Consider the following 27,527-nt stretch of genomic DNA (forward strand, 5'->3'; position numbering starts at 1 on the left):
ATTGCGAATTATACTTTACCTCAGACGAGTCTCTGAATTACGATTCGAGTGCTTTAACCACCTGGCCATGCCGGGCTACCACTGCTGTCGGACAAAAATCAAACTTGAAGTTTACATGTTTTAAAAAAGAATGAGTATTTAATTCACAAAACAACGGAACACGGGGGTAATTACAATTTGTTATTTATACAGTTTGTTATCTGTATTATTAATGAAAATAGGCCCAGTATGGCCAGGTGGCACTCGACTCGTAATCTGGGGTCGCGAGTTCGAATCCCCGTCGCACCAAACATGCTCGCACTTTCAGCCGTGAGGGGTTTCTAATGTGACGCTCAATCCTCCTATTCGTTGGTAAAATAGTAGCCCAATAGTTGGCGGTGGGTGGTGATGACTAGCTGCCTTCCCTCTAGTTTTACACTGTTAAATTAGGGATGGCTAGCGAAATGGTTCTCGTGTAGCTTTGCGCGAAATTATGAAAAACAAACAAATTATCCGCTGTTGTTAAAGGATGTTCCAATCCAAACACGAATTTCGGAACAATTTTTATAGTCTGTAAATATCCAACAGACTGTAGCCTCAAGAAACCACACATTCTGCTGTTGTTACGTAAATAACATAACGCAAGCATCAACACGTTAACGTATTTGAGTAAGAAAATGGCTCCAATTATGCCATTTGTAACGTCGAAATCAAACAAATCAGACTACACAACTCTGCAGTATCTTTTTCTTATGTTTTGATATCAGGAACACAAGTTTTGTTTGTTTATTTCTTAAGTGGCCAACTCCATACTTTTCCACAGTAAACTACTAATGAATATTATGTAAGACTAGCAAAACATAGAAGTTAAATATTTAAGGAATATATTCGTTTCCTGTATGGTTTTGCAAGAACTATCGACAAACACGATGTTCACCGTAATTCAACACTCTTCTACTAACACAACTAGCAGGTGCGTAACTCTCCCTATACTTTAACCAGGACTTCTAACCGCACCTCTTGTTCCTTCGCCTTTGAACCCAGGTTTAATATACACGGTAGATTGCAAAACAATGTGATCGGGTTGTCAAAATAACCAGATGTGGCTTTAGCTTGTACAGACAAGCTAAAACCAATGAACTATGTATAAATTAATGGTAAATTCAACTGCCTAAAAGTGATAATTAGTTCTCAAGGTTTAGAAAATTATCTTCTTAATTATCTTAAGGAACTTTACCAATCATGATATAATTACACTAAATTACATTAGGGTATTTAATTTTCAGAAAAAAATAATAACATTTGTAACAGACTTACCAGCCCTCCGCTAGTACAGCGGTATGTCTCCGGATTTACAACGCTAAAATCAGGGGTTCGATTCCTCTCGGTGGCCTCAGCAGATAGCCCGATATGGCTTTCCTATAAGAAAAACACAAAACACACAAACGCAATAATACGTTACAACTGCCAATTTGTTGGTGATGTAATTTTGTTTTTCATATTTTGTATACAAAAATTAACATACGAAACGAATGTACTTTTATTTTTTTATATTTCCGACATATTATAATCTATGGTAGATTACTTATTTGTAAAGCAAGTTGGTAAGTCTGAAAGTAAAACTGTAAACTAGAACAAAATAGTAACTGTAAAACTAAACTATAACAAAATAGTAACTGTACACTAAAAAAAATAGTAACTGTAATCTAGAATAAAATAGTAATCATCAGCATAAAACCATAAAACAAAACAGCAACAGTTACTGTAAACTGTTAGAGCGACATAATAGTTTTCAGTGTTTAACCGTAAACTGCACAAACTAAGCGTTTGTTTGTTTTGGAATTTCGCACAAAGCTACTCGAGGGCTATCTGTGCTAGCCGTCCCTAATTTAGCAGTGTAAGACTAGAGGGAAGGCAGCTAGTCATCACCACCCACCGCCAACTCTTGGGCTACTCTTTTACCAACGAATAGTGGGATTGACCGTCACATTATACACCCCCACGGCTGGGAGGGCGAGCATGTTTAGCGCGACGCGGGCGCGAACCCGCGACTCTCGGATTACGAGTCGCACGCCTTTCGCGCTCGGCCATGCCAGCACAAACTAAGTACTCTCGGAGTAAAATTCTTCAAACTAGAATAACTTAGTAACTCTAAAAATATATATATATATTGAAAACTGAAACAGTTCAATATAACTTGCACAACAACTCAAGCCCAAAATAAACCAATACAAAGAAACATTTTGAAACCTATATTAAAAAATATATTCAAACATCTAAGCACGCACTTTACATTCCTACACTCAGTTACACAACCCCTTTCAAACATGTGGTCAGCTATCGGTCAGTTACCTCTTTCTTTCTTTGTGAACCTGACCACAACCAAAGAAGGTCGAAACGTTGTTTGCTCCTCATCGTAAAATATTTTCTCAAACCAAACCAGCCTTTTTTACATATATATTTTTTCTCTACAAGTGGGTTTTCTCGTCATCACTTATTATTAATTCAATATAAAACTGTAATCTAGAACAACATGAAAATCGCCACTGTAATATTCTCGGGTAGATTCATATTTCGTGCAAGTATCAGGTAGCCCCACTTTAAAACAGAAATATGGAAATCGTAACGCATATCTTAATTCAGATAAATGACTTAAGTTTGAAGCTAAGAAGTAAACATGATGTGAAGTTTAAAACCAATGTTTCTTATATTCAAAACAAAAAACACTGGACTTGCTTGCGTTAATGCTGAACACTCGCCTTCCTACTGGACATGGACACTCGAAAGCGATATCCTTTAAACTATTCATATCTATTACCAAGCAAGAATTAATAAAACTAATGCTTTATGAAACAGACGCTTAAATGATGTATGCGATCATGTCTTACGTTTAGAGACGAAAGGTTGCACAGAAATAAATTTACTATGCTGGAAATAGTTATTTCAAAATTTCATATTGTTCGTAATTCTCGTGAATACACCTTAAAAAATACTAACATTTCTTACAAAAACAGGTAACCTCAATTTCAGTCTGAAGAGATATACTTTATCACATGATTGGTCGTTCTCATATAACATTCAAAGGCTGTAACCTCTAGATATCATCTGTGTGGATAGTAAATAATAACGACTTATTTAGACACAAAGAGTGACGTAGTAGTTACATCCTCGTGGGCAAAGCAGATATTATTTGCTAGAGAACAACAGTGACTCGAAGACAACCAGAACAAAACAGATTTACTGTTTATTTCAAAACTGTACAGAAACAAAATAACTCTCTTTTTTCTTAGTTTAGATATTAAGAAAGCAGCTAAAACTTTTACATTTGGTACTCCTTTATATCACACTATTAAAAACACAAGTGAAAAATCTTGAAAATTAGTACAACGTAATAACTTTCATCGTGGGATTACAAGTTTGTTTAGTTGTTTGGAATTTCACGCAAAGCTACACGAGGACTATCTGCGCTAGCCGTCCCGAATTTAACGGTGTAAGACTAGAGAGAAAACAGCTAGTAATCACTACCCACCGCCAACTCTTGGGCTATTCTTTTACCAACAAATAATGGGATTGACCATCATACTATAACGCATCCACGGCTGAAAGGACAAACATGTTTGGTGTGACAGGGATTAGAACCCGCGACCCTCAGATTACGAGTCGAGCGCCCTAACCATCTGTCCATTCCAGGCCTGAGATTACACGTACATCACCGGATTTTTTAAAAGAGGGATGAGTCATTTCTGACATGATTGCCATATGTAGGCTTAAGTTAGGCGTAATCCAGTAACATTCCAGTTTATGGTCCTTAGATAGCTCATGGTAGATTGAAGAAACACTATAGCGTTATACGTAGAGTTACGTATTACAATTTGAAATAACCTATAACGAAAATCTGAATTTATAAGTTAATTAAACGTCGATATGTGTCAAATTTATGAGATTTTGCTAACAAGATTAATACACACAATTTTGTTTCTTAATGCAAATGTATTGTGATACACAAACAACAATACAATTTATAATAATGGTTAATGCAGTTACTTATTAAAATAATGATTTATATACAAAAATTTTATAAACTTCAAACAATATTGAGTCTTCTATCTGTTATGAAACTGGATATCGTATACGGTTCACGATGAGCGAATTAATTTGGAGTTGATATGGGCACAATTCATTTAAGAGAGAGCTAGCTACCTCTGCGTTCTTCCCCCATCCTTGCTGGTCACACGTCGACTTTTTCCACCAATAAAGTTATATATTGATTATGTAAAAACACTAATTTCCGAAGTGAATCAACAGAAATTATATGGTTTGTAACGTTCGAAATCTATAAACGTTCATGGTCAATATATCTGAAGTTCCCAATTAATAAGCAGTAATCACAGTTATAGCTTCCGAGGCTTATAGTATAGTAGTATAGCTTACAGTAAAGCAAATCAATAATATATAGTGTTTTTGGTGCATCGCATTGGTCACATTTATAGGTGTGAGGAAAGTTTCTAGAAATTTCAGCCTGCACAACAATATTGACGGTACATACACACACACATATATTGTTGATTCTCGCACCTGAGATCCTTTTACAACTTCAGTGAATAGGAAGGAATTTTTGTATTACAGATTCAACAATTTAAGAGACGTACATTTCTAAATATAAATTTAACTTAAACACACATCGATTTTAAAATAGATATATCATAGTAGACTTAAGTGAGGAGGTAAGGTGCGAGCTAGTAACTGTCCAGTACACTATCCTTGTCAAACTCATGGCAGATTGAAGAAATACTATGGCAAACAAAAAGTTATAAATGCAAAATTATAATGCATGTTCAGCAGTTTTGTAGTGTAATATCTAGGTGTATGATATGTCTTCTACCTGCTTTAGTTACACAGGAATTTTAAAAATCGTTTACTCTGCTTTTAGGCAGTTCTAGTAAAAACACGTAGTCCAGAAGTCATTCAGGTTACCTTCTTCAAGTTGCTTTGTTTGTTTGTTCGGCATAATAGATAACGCCTTTTCTTTCTGTGGTTATTTTGCAGTAATATAATATTCGTGTTGAAAAGATAGGTAACTGTAATATATTTTGTTTGTCTAATTTACTATGCCTGTATACTACAGCTGACCAACGCTGTAAGATAAGAGAGGTTACGAGGTGGCACTGTCGACTGGACAAAGAAACTGAGTTTACATGATGGATTCAGACTGCTTTCTTAGTTCAGTTATAGTAAGAGATCATTGAATGAAGACATGATACAAAAACCACTGAGATTTATTTCTACAGAAGCAGATCCTGAAATAGTGAAAACTCAGGGACTAAAACAGACTAATGGAAGTGTCAACTGCAATCCAATCTGTTTGGCCATGCATGTTGTGATTTCATTTGGTTTTATCGTAATAATAAAAATTTTGTTCATTTCACTACACTTCTCTAGTGTCCTAATTTTATCAATACCAAGAAATTCAGTCAAATTATTAAGCAAAGTACTTCACACCCTTTCTAGTTCAACCTACTGTTATTAGCGGGCATGTCTGGAATTTGTAAGGAAATTGTTTAATTTCAAAATACTGTAGTGGCGCTATATTTAACTTAAATACTTTCACGGTAAAACTGTTCTAAACTAAACTAACATACTTACCCTCGTTACACAATTTTATAAATCAAAACACATTACTAGCTAAAAATAGAAAAACTCTGTAAACTATGTCAGCATAATGACTGTGGGAAGGTTTGTTTGTTTGGTTTGTTTCTGAATTTCGCGCAAAGCTACCCGAAGGCTATCTGCATTAGCCGTTCCTAATTTAGTAGTGTAAGACCAGAGGGACGGCAACTAGTCATCACCACCCACCTCCAACTCTTGGGCTACTCTTTTACCAACGAATAATTGAATTGACCATAACGTTATAACTCCCCCACAGCTGAAAGGGTGAGCATGTTTTGTGTGACGGGAATTCGAACCCACGACCCTCGAATTACGAGTCGAGTGTCTTCCGGACCCTGTGGGAAGGAAAGTGCAAACTAGAATAATATAGTAACTGTCAGTGCAAACGTGTATGAAACAATAATTTAGTAAATATCAATGTAAACATCTGTTAACTAGAGTAACAAAGAAACTGTCTGTAAAAAAAAGAAATCTGTAAAATGTAGTAATATAGTAATTGCCAAACTAAAACTGAAAACTAAAATAATAAAGTAACTGTCATTGTAAACAACTGTAAACTAAAATAACTTAGAAACTGTCAGTGTGAATCTCTATGAACTGGAAGAAAATTGTAACTGTCTGTATTCAGATTTAATATTTAAAGTGAAACAAGCTGTATTTATTGTAACTGTCTATATTCAGATTTAATATTTATATTAAAACAAGCTGTATTTATTGTAACTGTCTGTATTCAGATTTAATATTTATACTAAAACAAGCGGTATTTATTGTAACTGTCTGTATTCAGATTCTGCTAACTATAAATTATTTTCCACTGTTCTCGTCATTCGTCGCTGTGAAGAAGGCTACAATCGATTATAAATGCCAATATTTGTATTAAAATGTATTGTAATCATTTTCCATACAACTGAGTATTTAACAATATTAATCTATTAAATTATTTTGGAAACCTGCATGATTATTTACCAGAATATCTAAACATGACAGCTAGAACTTTACCTGACAACTCAGATAGAGGTTGTGTGAAATCCCTTTCTGTGAAAGCTCGTGGTACCATGAGTCTGCTGTTTTACCCTTAAGAATAAGGACCTGTCATTGACACTTAGTATGTTAGATAAGTGGCTCGCATATGTGGGTTCTCGCCCCGAAGGAGCGGAACTTACCCTGAAAATACGTGAGAAAATTCAGGAAGAAGTTACTATACTGTATTTACTGCAATGAATAGCACGACTATATTGAAAACAGTATGGTCAGCATTAGTATATCCTACCAAAAGAAGAACTGGGGGGCCTGGCATGGCCAAGCGCGTAAGGCGTGCGACTCGTAATCCGAGGGTCGCGGGTTCGCGCCCGAGTCACGCTAAACATGCTCGCCCTCCCAGCCGTGGGGGCGTATAATGTGACGGTCAATCCCACTATTCGTTGGTAAAAGAGTAGCCCAGACTAGCTGCCTTCCCTCTAGTCTTACACTGCTAAATTAGGGACGGCTAGCACAGATAGCCCTCGAGTAGCTTTGTGCGAAATTCCAAAAAATAAAAACAAACAGAAGAACTGGGGATGGGGATAGCGATTTTGAAAAGTCTGAGAAAAGTGGATTAAATTTAAAATAAGACAAATAATGGATGAAACATTCAGGGCGTGAATGTTTAGGTTTAGGTGACTTCAAACGACTGCACACGTAAAAAGTAGAGAAGACAACAAATAATGCATTTGATTCTGTATATACCTACATTGTTTGTTTGTTGTATAGCACAAAGCTATACAACGGGCAATCTATGGTCATATAGTAGTGTGAGCCACCTTTGTATTGGTTTTTTAAAGTTGTTATAACATTGTCCTTCAATTGGCAGGTTAATTTAATTTGTGTGGTAAAATTATTCCAAGTCCAGTCCATATAAACTATAACAACTTACTTCATTTTTTCCTTAAGGTTTTAAAAAATTATTTTCACTGTATACAGTTGTAAACCACGCTAACAAATGGCACTAGTTGTGCTACATTGACGTAAAATTTAAACTTCCTTGTGCTACGTCACGATTTAAACTAAAACATTGCATAATTCGCTCTAACATCTCGATATAATTTTAGAGTACTCTCGACACTTCTCTGAACCTCGAATTTACAAGAAATTGTGACGTCAAATTATAGACTAACTCCTAAAAACTTTCTTGATCATTACGTCATGCTCCCAGTAGCTAACAACAAATTACAAAATTGATAATACTGCTTATAAAAATACACTGTTTTATTAGAGAATTAATGCATTAAGTTTAAACTGTTGAATCCATTTATAAATGTACTTGTTTATCATGACGACAGTGATACAACCGAACCGTTGTGAGGGCTTCAGCCATTATTTCTGCTATGTAATTAAAAAATTGTCCCCCGCTAGTACAGCAGTATGTCTCCGGATTTACAACGCTAAAATCAGGAGTTCGATTCCCCTCTGAGAAAAAGGTCCTCCTGGTTGGGGGTTGTGCAGTAGGCTAACAACCTACTCACTTAAAAAAAAAACAGCCTGTTACAGAAACCGCGGCGATTGCGGCCCTATGTTCCTTAAGGAAACCAGAGGCACATGATGATGGTGATGAATTAAAAAATTAGTCATCCAATTAATACGAATTATAAAAATTTAGAAAACTGACTAAACGTACACACTACATCTATATTAAATTGCATATTTTTTTTCTAAACTGTAAGAAGCAGAATTTATCTTCCCCCCGATAAAGGGGGAATGGTAGAATAACGAAAGTTAACGTTACATTAAGTTGTTGTGATAAAGCAATCATAACGCGTGGCGAACAACCCGAAATTAATTTACTGGAAGGTTCATCGTACACGCATTAACAGGGGTGACACGGTTAACAAGGGTAATATCGTTCATTTTGTTTGGTGGCATAGAACCGTCTGTACTTGTTATTTATACGTTTTAATGTAGTCTCTTAGCTGACCTTTCTAACGCGGGTCTTAAAAATGTCCTTCGTTCGGTTTTGTTGTTCATTCATTATTTATCAGATGCAGGGGCGTAGATTTTTTACACCCAATGGGGGGATGATTTTTGCAACCACTTATGTGGACTGTTCAGTTTGCAAATTGGTTGTCTCTGATTACGTGAACCTAAAGCTGTAAACATGCAGTCACAGAGTAATCTTGTTGCCACGATACTTCAAAGTTTCCATGTAGGTTTGTATAAGTGAGGTGTTGTGAACAGTTTTCAAAATGTTAAAAGAATAAAGAAAAATGTGTCACAAATTAACTGCCACATGAATTTATTCCTGCACACTGCACAGTATAAAAAATGGCCATTATACTTGACAAGGTTACTAATAACTTTCATTGCATGAATTACGTTTTCAAATATTAATAAAATTAGTAATTACCCTTGATAAGTTTATATCTACTGAAAAGCTGTTCATGTTGTTTGATAAAAATAATTAAAATGTCTTTGCGAACTCTTGAAAATTACACATCAATACAATGTAGCACATAATTATTCATACTTTTCATTGAAGTAAGATTCATTTAGTCCTCTAGTCTACACGTTCCCAAACGTAGACTTTGTGATGATCTGTTTATGAATTCTTTCATAAGCTCTTCTATATTTATATTGTCGACCTCATCTTTGTGAGTGTGACAAACTGCCACATCGTTGAGGCGGCATTGAGACATAGTTAACCTTAACCACGTCTTCGACCGTCTTAATACAGAAAAGCTGCGTTCACATTCGCAGCTGGATACTGGACATACAAGCAAAATTTTCATGAGAAGAAACACTTCACTAAACATCTGCTGGCTTGTTTGATGCATTTTACAGTAAGCATCTTTCACACCTTTCAGAGATACTGCTTCTGTTGTTCTTTTGAACAGGGACAACTGAAACTCGAGCCATTGTGCGGAGATTTCTGGATAGAAGTTTATAACCCAGTCAATCTTGCCAGATGTGATCATGTTCTCAAGTGCCAGATATTGCCTCAAGTCATTGTTGTCTGCATTAAATATAGTGGTCAGATGTTCTATGACTGTGTCCACAAATTCAAAATATTGGCTTCTGTAGTAATCTCTAGCTGTTGCAGAATGGTGTGCTGAGCCATCACCTGTGATCCTTCTGGGAGGTCTGCGAATGCGTGGTAGTTCAACAGGCATCAGATCTATGGAAGTTATCTTTTTCTCGGCTTCATCAAATATCTTGTTGTAATTTTCCTCTGTTAGCAATACCCGCAATTGCTCAACTGTCATTGCAGATGCTTCAATCATGCCAGATACTGTCGCTGATTTTGCTTGGAATGCACGGTTTAGTTCCTCTAATGCAGCTAATGAATGCTGAGCCATCAACAATCCGAAAACTGTCTTTCCTTTGTCAAATCTGTCCAGCAGACCTCATGCTTTTGCTGCTACATCTGATTTTTCATTTGCTAATTCAGACAAAGAATCAACAATGCCACTGTAGTGATCATTAGCACATGTAATTGCAGATAGGAGGCACAACCAGCGTGTTGGACACAGTGGGCGGATGTATTTAACTGGACCATTGTGGCTGTCTGACGATACAATCTTTTCAAAGATTGTCTTGTATTTGCCTGACCTCTGAAGCAAGACACCAAGTTCATATACCCACTGAATAGAATCTCGAACACATTCACAAGCTTCAACTGCATGTTGCATTATTAAATTAGCCTTGTGTGCTCTGCAGTGAAAAAACAAAGCTGATACTTGCTTCTCTTTCATTTTTGCCTGGCATCCACTGTACGCACCACTCATGTTAGCGGCTCCATCATAAGTTTGTGCTCTTAATCCTGACAGTGGTAAACTGAGTCTAGTCAGTACATCAAGTATAGTCGAGGATATTGTTTCCCCAGTTGTATTGGAAACACTGTACAAACCAAGAAATGTCTCATGGACGTCAAGATTTTTATCTACGTATCGTACACATATTGCTTCCTGTAACATCTTAGATGCCATCAACCATTAATGCAAAGATTTTACTTTGCTACACTTCGTGTGCTATGTTCCTCAGTATTTGATGGCTGAACATCTCCATTATTTCATTCTGAGCCTGGGGTGATGTGAATGTGGTTTTCTTTGACAAGTAGGCTGTCTTCCTCTTCCAGGAGCTTTATTAACTGCAGGGAGTTCCTCTCCGTGTCAGTATGTCCACGTAATGCTAAACCTTGACGCAGTAAGAAACATAAACTTCTGAATATTTTGGCTAGACTTCTTTTTATGAAGGTATACTCCACTGGCCTCTTCAATTTCCCTGTAAAAGGCCTCTATTGTCCTCCTTGGCACAATGAAAGCATATGACTTTTTGAGTCTGATTGTTGAAGTGCTGCCATGGTAACTCATCAAACCACTTGCCTTGGAAATTGATATTTTGAGATTTTGCTTTCTGTTGTGGTATTAGTTGTGCGTCTGTATGATATGGCTTCCCACACTGTATCTGTGGAGTGTCAGAATTTTCATTACTGCACAAACTTGTTTCACAACTATCTGGTGGTTCATGGTATGCAATAGTTGCACAAGCATTTTCAGACTCGTCCTCTGATGAACATGGTATTTCCTCTGTATGGCATGTTTCTATTCCTTTGCTTGAGGTTGTTGGATTATCTGCATCTGCATTGTTACTTGTAGTACCAGTAACTAGCTTGCAGAACTGTCTAATATCGGAAAGTTTCAGACGCTTGCTTGTCATAATTGGAATCTGTTTCCAAGATGACTCAACAGACTAAAATTTTTACTTTCATTCATATTTACTTCCTGTATTCTATATTGAAACATGTCTGTTAATAAATATATAAGTGCACAGTGACTTTTCAAACACCCTGTATATTTGCTACTGCATAATGCATACTTTTTTATTCTCCAGCTTATGGGTTTAGATAATAGTTATTGCCTAGAAGATACACATTTCTTGAATTTGATGCTTTCATCAATGTTTACTTGGACCAAATGTAATGCTTTCTGGAACATTACTGATATCCAACATACATATATTTTATGGAATGAATGAAATCCAAGCTGACCCAATTATGTTTGTCTAGACCACTGTTTGTAAAGTGGAGAAAGGAAGTTATTAGCTCAAAATTATTTCTAGACATTACCGAATAAACTGAAGGTGAGCTGAAAGGTTTCTATTTGTCTGCAGGCTGATTTTTTTAACACATTTCCACTGAAATCTGCAATGCTACATAAACTTTTAGTTTGATGCAGTGTGAACTCAATTGTTGATACACTCTTTGACTCTACTTTTCTTCTCTTGTGAACTAAATTAGAAAGCTCCATCTTAAAAAAAAAAAAATCAACAGGTTGCAAGTTTGTAGTATCCACAAGTACACCATATTGACAACTATATTGTGGTAACCAGTCATTTTCAGGTAGATTTAATTATCATATCCCTGTAGTCATCACTTGCAGGGGCTGTGGTACAATTGCAGAAGCTTGCTGCGGTTGGCCAGCTTTCCTCCCCTTTCCATTCATCTTTATACAGCACTGGAAGGTGTTTGAGCATGCTTCTTGGTTTTTGAATGAGCAGATGGCTGGACTTCTCTCCATCCTCTTCATCTTGTATTACCCTGCATACATGGTTATGGATAGTGCTGGAGAGCTCCTCAGTTGCTGAGGGCATTTACCTGACAATCAATAGCAGTCTCATCTTTACTCTCAGTTTCAAAGCTTAGTAGTTGTATACTATAACTGCCATTTTTTATATTTTGTGTTTTATTAGCTCTGAACACCTGCAGTTTGCATTGTTGTAATTATTACCAGTTATTTTCATATACGTATATTTTATATGATCCTGAAATATCAATGAATTTAATCTACTTATGCAACTATATAAATATTCAAGCAAGTTTAATTAATTTGACAAATTTCAACTATCCTTTATCCCTGTACACTATTCCAGCCATTTTTTATTCTAAGTAATATTACTGTGAAGTGTGGGTATTATAGTAACTTGTGAATGAAAGTAGAGAAGAATATGTCAACTATATCTGCTACTCCCAGTGTTATTGAGGTCTCTCATGCGATACCAGGATTTTACAGTTTGACTGGTATATGACAGATCTAGTAGTTGTTGAAACACTATCCATACTGTCAAATTGACTTCAACAATAATTATTTGTGTAAATCATCATTTTTATCAGTTTCATCTGAGTTATTAGCCATTAACACAAAGGTAATTATTTATCAATATAACACTGTTTATTTAAATAAATACTGATCGTCTCTCATAAAATTTAAATTTACGTAAATGTATTATGACAAATTTTTTTGTAATTATTGTTTTTAGTTTAGTTACTTTGCCCCGAACATAGAATCAATCCTGCTGATAAAGTCACTCAAGAAGCAGGTCCTGGGCCTTAAAAGAACAGCCAAGAGTTCTCTCAGAAGTATTTTTAGCAGAGAACATGTTTATAGAGATGAGAACATGAAAAAAGTCAAAGGAGACACTCTCACCCAGACTGACTCCAGGTGTCACAACTAGTGAGTACTAGGGTTTTATGATTTAAGTAGGAGACCAAATTTCTAACTGTATATACTCAATGTAATGCATTACGAGAAGCAAGTTTTAATACATACATTCCAGCTATGTAAAAGTGGTCAGGTTATGTTGAAACACTACTAATACTGTCAAATGACTGAACAATAACTGTTTCAGGGTGAATCATGATATTTATCACTTTTATATAGGTTGTTAGCCATTAATACTAAGGCAATGATATACCAATGTAACACCATTTATTTAAATAAATATTGATATTCTTTCATAAAATTACCTTTTCTGTAAATACAGAATACAGATTGGGAAAAGTAAAACTGCTGTTGCAAGACCCTGAGGGATAGGGAATGAGAATTTCAAGTGGTTGGCCCAAGAAAATTTCACTGGCAATGAGCAGGAGGATTCGACGGGTTGTCCAGCAAGACACCAGCTGATCGAACCAGATTAAGACCCTTAAAGGTGATTTTTACAGAAAAAGAAAACTTTGCAGTCAAAAGAACTACTCATACTGATTAATTTTGCAGGTTCACATTTTTTATAAAACGTGCTCATAAATGAAACATAGAACTTGGTGCAGAAAGAGCTCTTTCTGAGCAGCAATCCGAACGTTTTAGTTTTTACGTTTGCTGCTAGGAAACGTACTGTGATGTAATAGTTGCCAAACAAACTGCCAACACCAATGCATTGAATGTAAATAAACATGGCCAGTGCATATGGAGAAATAGTGGTAAGAAATTTCATTAACTAATACATTACTATTTTAAACTGCCTGTATTAATTATATTCATGTTGGAGATCAATTTCTTATAATCTATTGATTCTTTGTTAATTTTTTTTATTTAATTTGTTTCCAACAGTGGTTTGTATTTATTTAAAGTACTGTCAGCCATTAAGGCATTATGCAAAATATTACCCAGCCCAAATCCTATCCTCTATGACCATAACACACATGCAATATTGTATCCCACAAATTTTACCATTATTCTTTTGATTCATGGCATGCACACATTTTACTAACATCACAGCAGTACAAATTGCAATGTTAAGCATCCCTTATGTGACATCATTATAGTGTCTACTAATTGACAGCCACAATACACACTACTGTATAGTGGTGCAAATGGTTAAAGCAGGTGATCTCTCCAGGTCATCTTTTACTTTAATAATAATAGTAATAATAATAATAGAAATGTCATTCTGATACAAAAATATATTCATCCTCTTATTGCTGAAAGTGACAATCCAGAAACTTTTGTCTTATGTAGAGTGAAACTGGCATCCAGTATAGATTCTGAATATTCCTGATTTGATCTCATATTGAAAAGATGAAGGAAATATTTTCTTTGTAATTCTTCTATTCCAAATGTTTTTAAAAACTATGACAAAGACATGGGTATAATATCTTAACTGTAAATTTTTCTAATGCTGAGGTTTTTGACAGCCATAATCATACTTTTCCACCATTTATGATAATTTTGGGCTTCATTCTTTGAGGAATAAGATAACACTAGGGAACACTCATTTTGTTGCATTTAAAAAAAGACCTTTCTATAGTCAATTTGAGTGTGTTGATTTCAAATCTGAATTCGGTTTTTGTCTGCAAGCTACAGATTTTATGCAATTTGACATTTTTATTTATTTTTTAATTTTTCGTTATTATAGGAAATTATAGGAATAGCAGGCCGAATAGCTGAGGGAATGTTCGGATACGTAATCTTATGTCGGTTTTTCTTCCGTTGTGTTTACCATGCATAAATAACAGTCAGTTACATGGTTGGTGGGTTCGCGCCAAATCATTGGAACACCAAAAGGCAGACCATTGCGTTTTCCTTTGGTCCAGTCTCGAAGCATTTCCTCACAATTGTGGCACACAACATGAGGAGCCCATTGCTTGTCTTGATCATCAAGATGAACTTCAAAATATGCCTTGTAGGTACGCTTGACGAACGAGGATATGTTACGTCTTTGACGATTGAGTGTGTAGCATCCACATATGTAGCAGAAGGCATCAGGCTTGTTTCTGCAATGATATCTATTTTTGGAAGCCATGTTTGATCTGAAACAAAAGAAGAATGATCAAAATATTCGAAGCTATCTATATATATGAACGTGAAAATGCTTATACATGGTTTACGCAAGTTCACATTTGTACAATTTCATTAACCTCAAATTGCATACAAACTAGAGCTTGTAGAGAAAAACTAATTTCAGATTTGAAATCAGCGCCTAAAACTCCTTCAGAATCAGTTAAAATATCCAATGCAACTCAAAGTTACTGAAAAAGTGTTCCCCAGTGTAATTGAAGATAAAATTTCTGTCTAAATATTTCACATTATTTGCTATGGCTGTATAATTTGTATGTTCTTTGTAAAATAAGAATGAATTAGAATACAAATTTACCTCATGATTTAGGCTTCCTGGTGTGTGTAAAAAAAAAACAACCAAGTGTTTATGTGATGAATCTTTGAAATGGTTATTTTAAGAGAAATGATTTACAACCCACACATATGATTTGCCATACTGCTGAACTTCATAATTATATTTTGTTTTGTTCTGTTTTTCTGTCAATAACGACAAAATTATTTTAATGTTGGCAAAAGCTATCACACGTAGATATCATTTGCTTATCTTTCTTTGATTCGTGTCTCTTGTAATATTCTGCAGAGTTGCAGAATCTGTTGCAACCACTACAAAATATGGGTTGAGCTTTCGAACCTTCATCAGTACAACAAAGATTATAATACTCAGAACAATTATGCTATTTAAATGCACAAATGCATTGTCACATTATGAACAGTAATAATTTACACCAAAGAAACTTTTAATTATAATTTTGAAGTAATGAACTAGCACTGTATAAAAATTTTTTCTTAATATGAAGAACCTCCAACATTAGATGAAGTATGCAAGTCTTTAGCCCTAAATGTCAGTAGTTGTTATTGCTTATTTTAATATTATGCTATGATGTGAACATCTTTTTTCAAGTTTGCAATGCATGACGTAATTAATTTACTTGTTATCACATATAAGTATTAGGTATATCTTTTTAATAATGCACTTTATTGATGAGTGATATGCGTCGTATGCAACAGATATGTTGAAACTGATGTGATGTGAACAGTTATTGTACATTGTTCTAGATATAGAATATAGTATTATGAATGTAATATGTTTAACATTTATATCTGATGGCAGGTAGATTGATTGTAATCGTGTTTTGCCAGCTTGATCCATAAGTTAATTCACTTTTTTTTTTATGATTGACGTTTATAACCAACAAGAAGTTGAGTAAACTGTCATCACATAAAACCATCACTTAAATTCAGATTAATACAATTTTAACTTCTTTATCTTTACTGTAAAATTTTACTGTGGTTTATTTTTTCATACCAAGTAATGCTTTCTGTTAACATTTTACATTGGACAGTTCAAAGTTATTCATTCGAACTTGTATGGTGGACTTAATATTTTGGAAGCATTATAGGAATTCACCTATTAGATAGTGGTGGTGATTCCAGCATTGTGGTTGTTAGCAAGAGAAAAGGTATATGTGTTACAATTAGACTGACTATATTAAAGACAATATGTGGAGAAAATCCAGATAGTGACACCTTCCCACACTCACAATACCTGAAGTTCTTATTTGTCTTTGTTCTGTAGTCTAATTATTTGAGTTTATGTACACCCATAAAACAGAGGAAGAAAAAAGGAATTTTGTTTACTGAACTACTAACCTACCAGTACTTGTTGTTCCTGTTCTTATGTGTCCATGTTTCTCTTATTGGGCAGATCTATTGTGTGCTTAAAATGCACAGTGTTATTAAGAGTTAAGGAGAAACTGTAATAAATTTCAAAAGGCTTAGATATTTATATCCTAGTGGCCTGGAATACACCAGAAAGCCATGAAAGTTTGTGTTAGATACCGAATTCAGAAAACTGAATGTTGTATATTAGTCACTACACGCTACATGTTTAGAGATGCACACTATAAATGAAAACGTAGTATAATAATCATTTGTATAATTCCTTTTTAAATCATATGTTGAAATGTGTGCAGCCTGCACAAAGTTTCTGTATGATGTGCCTAATGGACAGATATCTACTAACACGTTCATTGATACCAGTATGTCTGTGCACTTATATGCTTCTAATGATAAACTAACAGGTCATGGAATTAGACTTGTTTTTGATAAGCACAAAACTGCAGAATGGATTATTTGTGTATTGCCCACCACCTGCTTCAAAGTTATAAGCCTTCAGATTTTCAACTGACAGGTGGTTTGTCAATTTTTTGAATATAAATGATGTAGTGCACAACAAATGTGTATGAATAAATAAACACCTTAACACACACACACACACACACATATATATCAAAACCATTATTTTTGGGTGTATACACTATGTTTGTCGGAGTTTATTTTTCGATGTTCCTCTTTACCTGCTTTGACTTGTATATAAACGGTTTTTATGTCTGTAATCATCATGTTCATTTACTAAGTAGTTCTACACTTCATCATATATCTAGTGAAGGTTCGTGAGGATATGTTTTTGTTACCATGTTCTGAAGAAAGTAGTGTTCCTCTTTAGGCGAAGTACAAAAGTAAATTATGTATTCTTTCTAAATTTGAAAACAAGTTTATTTCTTATTCACGGAATCTCTTGCAAATAAGAAACTTTTTCTATACTGATCCATGCCTTTGGTTGACCATAATTCAACATATAAATATTTATCTTCACCTTTTATCCGATTTCATAAAAATCTTCAGCTCACTCAACACAATGTTCACCTTTATTGCCGAAAGCTTGTCGCTTTCCTGTATGCTCAGTAAACTGTAGCTTTAAGTTCTGAATTTAGATATTTCTTTTATACATCTAGTGAAATGCCTGATGCTGCTGATTCAAATTTGCTCAAAAAAAGATATCCAGTCAAAACTGCAACAAATAATAGATTACTGGTTGGAAATGATAAAATCTTCATGAACCTTCTAACAGTAGCACACACTAAAGTTTCAGAATCTAGTCACATTTAAAATGTGTTACTATGTCTAAACCTGAGTGAAATTCAAGAGCTTTTCATGGCCTTTTTACTCGAAAGCAAAAGTTGTACAGCTGTGAAAAGCGAAACTAATTTACATACCGTGAAGATTTCTTCTTTGGATACTTATCTTTATCTAGGTCGATAGTAATCAAGTTTTAGACTTGAGTTCTTTTTATCAACCTGTCATTAAAATGACAATCCCAAGTTGCAAGATAGAGAGATTCTGACTGCATGCTCCACATGATTACAGTGTATTTTAGATTGATTTATGTGGTCTCAGAAGAAGTAAAAGAAAAAATGACACTTTCACATTACAAGTCAACTAAATGTATCTATCAATATCAGACTGTTCTCAAATATCTAAGTATGCACACTGCACCAGTGTTTGGAGATTATAGGGATTATTGGATATTTGATACTGACCATCAGATCAGAGAATCTTTATACCCTGGTAACAGGAGTACCTGGAATTCCTTCATCCAAAATTGATCATTTTCAAATGCAACACACACACACTACTTATGCATAATTCAGAGAGAGATAAAAATGTGGTAGGGGTGGAATATGACACAGGGGCAGGAAAAGGAAACAGCCCAGAATCTCATGACATTTTTCTTTTCAGTAACCAAGGTCGTCATCGTGTAATTTATCAGTAAATTGGTGGAAGACGGTAAAACTTCTTATACTTATTTGTTGTGCAGTTTACCTTCTTATTTGTATTATGTACAGACATATATACGTGTAAGTGAAGTCATATATTTTAATATATATGACTATGTATTTTTTTGAGTTTACAAGAAATAAAATCTTTGAAAAGCCATAAATCATATGTCTTAAATATATTCAGTTAATCCAAACTCTTATATTGTGAAAAATTGTAGCCTGCTTACAATAGTTTTACTATTTTTGTAATGCTTTCTGGTTACTGTGAATTTTTTTTTTTTTTTAAAGAACTTGACTTTCTGACATTGTTCAAAATGTTATGCTATATTGAGTTCATAGTTTTGAAACGACCTGTGTAATGTTGCATGTACCTATCAACTCTGGCGACAGTACGTTTTGTTTTATCTTAATCTAAAGTAAAACTGATCAAAACCTGTTGATGTTCGACTTGTAATATCGTAGTTCTGACATTGTCGCGGGGTGGCAGCACAATCGAGAGAGTCTAAGTACCATATTTGTCTGTGCATTCCTCTGGTTGTTTACAGTGTTTGACAATGTCAGTTTAACAGAAAACAACAGTATGCCACAAACAGAATGTTGTATTTCTTTGTGCAAAAATCATGGTGGGCACAGATTTCTGTCTAATACAGTAAGGAAAGAGAGAGTGTTCGAAAATGTTGGATTCTGGCCATAAGAAAAGCTGATCCTAAGGCTAAGTTTCATGTGCGAGAGCCTGGACCTAGCTGTGTCGTGTGCCATGATCACTTTGTACAGATAGATTAGAACAGTGAAACATCCTTTGGTAATTATCATTCCAGTATTTTAAAACAAAAAAGATGACACCCACTACTTCCCCCTACTACCTCACCCACCACAGAGGCCGAGGAACACACACATACAAACATCCACACAATAACACATACCTACACACACACTACTTGCCACCATCACTAATAATATTTTTTGCTTATAGAGCCTTTATGATTTCACATAAACCCATTTAAAAGTATGACAAGTTGTACATCATAACACATACGTGTACAGGTGGATTTTAGTGATACATATTTTTTTTATAAATAATTATCTTTCAGGTTATGAACCTCAAGCAAAACGTTTGCAACCAACCGCAGTTCCAAGTGTTTCCATGGACGGCTTCACAGATATCAGAAGCAAAGGAGAGGGAAGCTCACCAAACAAAATGCCTGAATTGGACTGCAATAGTGATGTAAAGCCAGAGTTCACCAGGATGTTGAGAATGCATGGAGTGCGAGGTACAATAACTTCTAAGCTGTGCACACTATGGCATCTTTCTCATGACATGCAATTTCTGCTTAAATTGAACTTTCAAACCTTGAGTAAAAAAAAAAATTAAGTGAACATACAACCAGATGTAACCTTAATCACCCCACACAGCTTCCTGTGTATCTGAACATGGACCAAGCTCAAGCTGAAGGGGAGGAATACAGGATGATATCAGCAAGGGATACTCAAGTTATACCAAGCATACCAAATAACTGTATAATTTGTGGGTGATAGATACAGTTACATTAAGACTAAACAGCTTAATCAATATATGTATTAGTAATAATTAAAATTGTAATTTTCTGCATTCCTGTATAAGTTTTTCCAAAAGAACTTTGCAGAAATGTTGCTCATAAAACACTGTCAATTGTGAAACCATTTTGCTAATAAATGTCTCATTTCTTTATATTGGAATGACTTTGAAATCTTTAAAATGTATACACAACAAATTTGCACACATCACTATTTCTACAAAAAAGTTTACCCTGCACCTGGTAGAATCTATACCCGGTATGCTACAATGAATTAATTATTTTCGTAATTAAAATAGTGATGACAAAACCCAAGACTTAGTAAGCATAAAAATCAAGGAATGTAATAAGCTCACTATCACCATAAAACTGACAGTTTTGTTTTGTCATGCACCTACTCTATACTTGTTTTTTTAGGCCTAGATGACATTGAAATCAATAACAAGGCCTACATTATCACCCATTTAAAAGTTCATGATTCACTTGAGAAAAAGAAAATTTGTCGTAATACACGAATACAATACACACAATGTATTTATATATTAGTTATTTCATGTTCCTAAGTTACATACGACATATAACGACCAAACGTTGTGTATTTATCCAGTAATAGTCCGCATCCACAGAAAGCAACAACAAGGTTTAAGGATCCTGATGATTGTGCTGCCACTGGGCGAATGCGGAAACGCGCTAGCTACGAGCTTCCCATTAATTAAAATAACACCATCCATCACCAACTACGTTTTTGTATTTTGAGTCACGGTATATTGAAAGGAACTCACCTTTAAATGGCTGAGCCATATTTCATCATTAAACTAATTTAATGTACAACTAATTCTGCTTATGCAAAGAGCTAACTAAAAGTTGATTGGTAGTTTTTACTTCAGACAACCGATCAATTAGAGCTGTTTCACTTTTAGTAAGCTCTCGGGAAATCATTGGCTTTTTGCTACTCTGGTGAAATAAACACAAAAATATATCAATAATATATTTCTCTGAAATAACATCGGTCACATAAAACAAGTAATATATTTATATAACAGAAAAACATTCGTAATTAAGTAGCTCAAATGTATTAACAGTGATGTGAAAAATACATTAAACTCATCTCTTTTTTAAGTATTAGATGTGTAGTTTTTAATATTTTCTCCTCGCAAATATTAATCTGTCCTTGACATAACTCTATAATGGTTTGTCATTTTAGGAATATAAAGAAATTTCAATGGGCATTAAAATACATAACGAAGGTAATTAATGTCAGATTATTTGATGAACTAATTCCTAAAGTCATTGAGTCAAACTTGAATCTCATTCAGAACAATGGTTTATCATTCGATAACGGTGGTCTTAAGCTTGTATGTTCAAATTATAATATAAATTAAATATGTGTTGTGTGTGTTTTTCTTATAACAAAGCCACATCGAGCTATCTGCTTAGCCGACCGAGAGAAATCGAACCGCTGATTTTAGCGTTGTAAATCCATAGACTTACCGCTGAACTAGTGGGGGGCACTTAAATATATAAGTATTTATTCAAGTGTAAGTACAATAATTATAAAGTACATCTTTTCCGGGTTTCACTCTGTGGTCAATGTATATTTTGTATCAGTAAATTTACTGTTTATTTAGGCACATGTCTAGATTATTTAGGCCAATTTGATTTAATCACTTGTACAGTGTATCTTAGCAGTTAGAGTGGGTTCACAGTTCGAATTCCATTACTGTGAATTTACTCTCTAGACTTTTCCGTCCATGAGTGTATTATAAAAGTGATGATGAAGTCTCATAATTCGATTATAGTTGTTCAATTATTTGTGACGGATGGTGTGTTGGCTAGCTGCTATGAATCAAACGACGAGTGGTACAGATAGCTTTTGTATCTGTTTTATTGTTTTTGTTGTTGTTGTTGAATTTCGTACACGTCTAGGGTTGTGTCCGCTATCCGTCCCTTATTTTTAAGTGACAGACAAGACATGACCTACTCTTTATTAATGAATAGCGAGATTGATCATCACAGTATAATGTCGATAATGTCTAAGGCTATAATGACAGTCATGTTGGATGACGAGATTTGATCTCGCGAATGTATATTTCAAGTATTTTCCTCCAGAACCTTAGTGTTGAATCTGAAGGCTTATAACGCTAAAAAATGGGTTTCGTTTAGATAGCCTATTGCGTAGATTTGTGCTTCACAATAAACAATAAAACAAACTACATTTTTGCATTAATTATATAATTACTTAATATGATCTTAAACTAAATTTGTTAACACTCACGTCACAAAGTTCTGATAAATTTTTCGTTGTGGAACCTCTTGTAGTTTTTCTGCATCTTCCTTACTTTTAAACTAGAATCTCCAATTGGTGAATATTTTATATAATCGAAGTTTCTTTTATCTGCCTGAATTTCTGTCTTGACAGTACTGTGATACCTTGAGACTCTGTCGTTTACATGTTATAATACTGAAAAAATGAACAGTTTAATTTTTATGAACATGTCTATAAGTGTTAATATATTAGTATCAAAAGTAACATGAGTTAACCGATAAATAGCAGCAATCTTAATGTAATCTAACTTTAACGTCATTACACTATAAAAGTTGTACAACTGACACGCTTCATGATAAGATTCTTAATTGCTTTAATCAACATCGCAAATTTCCATTCTTAGAGAACAATTTTAAATTATATTCTAGATTAGGGAAGAAATAAAAATTAAAATATTAATTGTATATTAAATGAATAAATTGATGAGTAAATAACTGTAACGAACACTGACAATTACCAGTTAAATCTAAACTGTTTTACCTACTGTAAGTACTAGTTAAAAATTAAAGTTTAATTACATAGTTTTAAAACTTCACACCTTCCTTACCAGTAAGCCTATTACGTGTTAGAAATATTTAATCACTATAAGACTCGTAAATGTTATTTAAATTTTCTTTATAAGATATCAATTTCAAAATCTTGATAATAAACCATACACAGATTGAAATATTTCTAAAATGTTACCCTGTCCAACCAGTTAGCGATACACTTGAGGGTTAATAACACTACAGTTAGGAGTTCGATCCTATTGGATGCCTCTGTGCCTAACAATAAAGAAATTCAACCATCAAAAATATTATGCTTACCCTAATAAAAGTATTAAAAGTGGTATTCCCACCGTGGCAAACACAAGTGGAGGCGTAAATATCGTTTGTAGCGTGGGTGCTGAAATTAAAACAATATTATCATTGTTTAACATTAATATAGGCCTGGTATGGCCAAGCGTGTTAAGGCGTGCGGTTCGTAATCTGAGGGTCGCGGGTTCGCATCCCGGTCGCGCCAAACATGCTTGCCCTTTTAGCTGTGGAAGCGTTATAATGTGACGGTCAATCAATCGTTGATAAAAGAGAAGCCCAGGAGTTGGCGGTGGGTGGTGATGATTAGGGTCAATCAATCGTTGATAAAAGAGAAGCCCAGGAGTTGGCGGTGGGTGGTGATGATTAGGTGCCTTCCCTCTAGTCTTACACTGCTAAATTAGGGACGGCTAGCACAGATAGCTCTCGAGTAGCTTTGTGCGAAATTCAAAACAAACAAACATTAATATTGTTTCTTAATAAATATTTTCAAACCGCACCAGTTAGGTGGTGTTTAATATGTGAAAAATATTTAGTTTCAACTCATTAAAAATTTCAATACATATAACTAGGCTTACCGTAATTTTCTCAAACAGGGAGAGTTTTCAATTTTTATTATAGTTTCCGGCACTGGTATAATGAAGAAGTGCTTTCATAACCTAACTCCCCTTAAGCTTTAATGCTGCCACAAAAAGGGAATATTGGTAGTTTATACCTTTAGCTTTTATTTAAATGCAGCAAGGCAAAGAACATCAAAATCTCATTAATTTTTCACTTAAGACTTTTTCTTCATAACCATTCGTCTTGGCCCGGCATGGCCAAGCGTGTTAAGGCGTTCGACTCGTCATCTGCGGGTCGCGGGTTCGCATCCCGGTCGCGCCAAACATGTTCGCCCTCCCAGCCGTGGGGTCGTTACAATTCTACGGTCAATCCCACTATTAGTTGGTAAAAGAGTAGTCCAACAGTTGGCGGTGGGTGGTGATGACTAGCTGCCTTCCCTCTAGTCTTACACTGCTAAATTAGGGACGGCTAGCACAGATAGCCCTCGAGGAGCTTTGTGCGAAATTCCAAAACAAACAAAACCATTCATATTTTTCACTTGAATGAACTTTCTTCAAAAAATCTTTATTAGTTTTTATTTATTTTAAAGAACTCGCTGGAACTCAAGTCAATATTGAGTTTACAATGCAACAGTCCTTTTACTCTTAATTAATTCATTAGACCTCTTTCTTGAGACCAAATGCTATTTATTTTTCACTGAAAATACTCTTTCAACAGGGGCAGAAATGCTTGGTAAACAAAAAAGTACTCCATAACTCGCCTGAGATTAGGTACAGAAATACTTTGATCTTTGAAGTGGTTAAAAAGTTCAACCCACTTTTCTTCACAACTTATTTCTTTTACTTTCCATTCGCCACATTTTGATGTCCAGAAGGATTTAACAAGAACAACTTCATTAAACAGATCATCAACATGAACTGCAGCATTTCCAAGCGTTTCATTAATTGTTTTTCAGCACTGACTTCTATGTCAGACCACAAGAAAACATTGTTTTTTACTCAAACAAAGTATTTCCCACCACCAAAACTGTTTTCCCACAGCTCAATATAAAACGGGCAGCAATCATAAAAACTGGTAAATTTCTTCCTAATCAAGTCTACCTGGCATCCTCCCTCTTCCTCTAGTACACTGAGTTTTTTTTCTTTTTGCACCAAGGGGAATAAAATTATTATCTCGTCTTTCTTTCAGGTTGGTTTTCAACTTAAGTTCTGCAACAAAAGCAACTGCAAGCGATATTTTCTCCATGGCTAAAATCACTTTGTTGAACAAGCCTAGTTGTCCATGAACAAACCATAGATACATTTCTCCACATTTACTCTCAAAAAATCTTTTTATCAACAATGAGCACTATTTTTGTGTACAAAAATATGACCTCAGTCTTTCATAAATCCGAAGAATTCTCTCAACAGCTGGTAATAAAGACAGAAATCGTGTATTTTCGTATTGGAAAACCTTCTTGTACTCAATTTCTACAAACTCGCAGAATTCTTTTAGGTGTGTAACAAGCAAAGTGTAAATATAGAAATACTTGTAAATATTGACTACCAAACTTTCCACTTCAATAGGAAGGACATCAACTGCAATTTGAAGTCAGTTATGTACAATATGAGCACCACAACCAACACCCACAATGTTTCTGACATGTTTCTTCTTCAATCGACTATATACATTGCTTTTCCCCTTTCTCTTTACACCTCCAAAATTTGTGTTGCAGTTGTCACCACAATAATCAACAACCTTTTTTAATAAATCATATTTCTTTAAAGTAGACACCAATCAATTCGTCAAAATTTCTGATGTCACTCCAGGAACCGATTGAAAATCTAATAAAAGTTTCACTTTCACTTTTTCCTCTGGCAAAAAATATTGCACCGTGATATGTATCATTTTGGCATCCCTTTGGTTTGAAGTATCTGCTGTAAGTGCAACGAATTGGAATTTCTTTAAGTCTCTTTTCAATTCTTCTGCTGCTAAAGGAAAAATTACATTCAAAATAATAGCCTCATTCTTCGTCCTGGCAGAATAGAACTTTGGTTCAAATAACTTTGCTTTTTTAAAGTTTTTTTTTAAAGCTGTTTTAAAGTTTATGTTATAGACCAGCACTGTGATAAGCAAAGGTTGTTTCTTTGGCAGCTATCGACAAGTCACTCTCTTCAGGCACAGTTTGACACTGTGCAGCAGTGCAGTACTCAAAATAACTTTGAGCAGCTACTGAAAGACTAGCGGTATGTTTAGCACTTTTCAAATAGTCTTTTATGTCTGAGTGGCCATCATGCGAATGAAACAGAGAACTCAGATGAACACTGCAAACTTTTGACTTTGTCCTCCTTGCCACAAATTTTTCAAGTATAAATATTCTTTTTGCAATTCACTGTTGAATTGCACTTTCTTTTACCAGCTTTGGACATTATGACGAGGATTAATTCCTAAAATAAAAGAAAGAAAATAATTCAGCATGTACCGTATGACTAACATAATAAATACTGTAATAAATAAAGCAATCACAAAGCACAAACACTTGCTCAAAGAAAATTTTGCATGTGCTGCCGCTCGACGCTTGTGCAGTTGCCGTTACGCGCGTACCTTAAATAGCTTGTTTGTTTGGAATTTCGCGCAAAGCAACACGAGAGCTATCTGCACTAGCCACCCCTAATTTAGCAGTGTAAGACTAGAGGCAAGGCAGCTAGTCATCACCACCCACCGCCAACTCTTGGGCTACTCTTTTTACCAATGAATAGTGGGATTGACTGTAACATTATAACGCCCACACGGTTGAAAGGACGAGTATGTTTGGTGCGACAGGGATTCAAACCCGCGACTTTCGGATAACGAGTCGAACGCCTTAACCCACCGGGCCATGCCCCCCCCCATTCCCCAATAGCAGCCTACTGGTAAATCATTATACTTGTACAGGTACCATAACAGCTGTCTGTGAATTTCGTCTGATGTCATAGCTTTGAAAATGTGCATGCTACAGCACTATGGTTCCCTCTACCCATCAACTAATAAAATGAAAATTTAAAAATTATTTTTTGTCAACACCAACTCAGGACTCTATCCGTTTATCCTTTTTAGAGTTTATGCCTTTTCATCATAAACCAGGACATTCCAAAACAATTCAGTGTCAACCAGGACAAATTAGTAAACCGAAAGGACACCGAGACAGACCCCTCAAATCGGGACTGTCCTGGCTAAAGCGGGACGTATGGTAAGCCAACTTATAACTAAAGGTAATCAACGAGAATGAAGCACCGAAACCATTCGTTTTAAACCTATTCATAACTTACGTTACAGATGTCTCTATTAAATCAGATATATAGCTTCTTTTTAAAATAAATTTGTCAAAGAGACATCTATAAATACATATCATTATAAAAACATTTATATAAATACTTATTTATGGAGTTTTACTAAAGTTCATTATGTACCAAATGAGTAAGATGAAA

At 34.9% G+C, this 27,527-nt stretch overlaps 1 long non-coding RNA gene across 3 annotated transcripts; it reads right to left on the reverse strand.

Moving 5' to 3' along the window:
• Positions 1 to 1,300: 1,300 nt before the first annotated feature.
• LOC143223023 (uncharacterized) lies at positions 1,301 to 21,343 on the reverse strand. 3 transcript variants are annotated; one of them, XR_013012617.1, is made up of 3 exons: positions 21,183 to 21,343; positions 13,421 to 15,199; positions 1,301 to 1,398 (listed from the first exon to the last, which is right to left on the reverse strand). It is a non-coding gene; the product is annotated as an uncharacterized LOC143223023 (long non-coding RNA). The 3 variants fall into 3 exon arrangements; XR_013012618.1 differs by lacking the exon at positions 1,301 to 1,398 and having other exon boundaries at positions 13,366 to 13,595; XR_013012616.1 differs by lacking the exon at positions 1,301 to 1,398 and having other exon boundaries at positions 13,366 to 15,199.
• Between the last annotated feature and the right edge of the window lie 6,184 nt (positions 21,344 to 27,527).

This window comes from Tachypleus tridentatus, chromosome 8, assembly GCF_004210375.1.
Source record: "Tachypleus tridentatus isolate NWPU-2018 chromosome 8, ASM421037v1, whole genome shotgun sequence".
Taxonomy (NCBI): domain Eukaryota; kingdom Metazoa; phylum Arthropoda; class Merostomata; order Xiphosura; family Limulidae; genus Tachypleus; species Tachypleus tridentatus.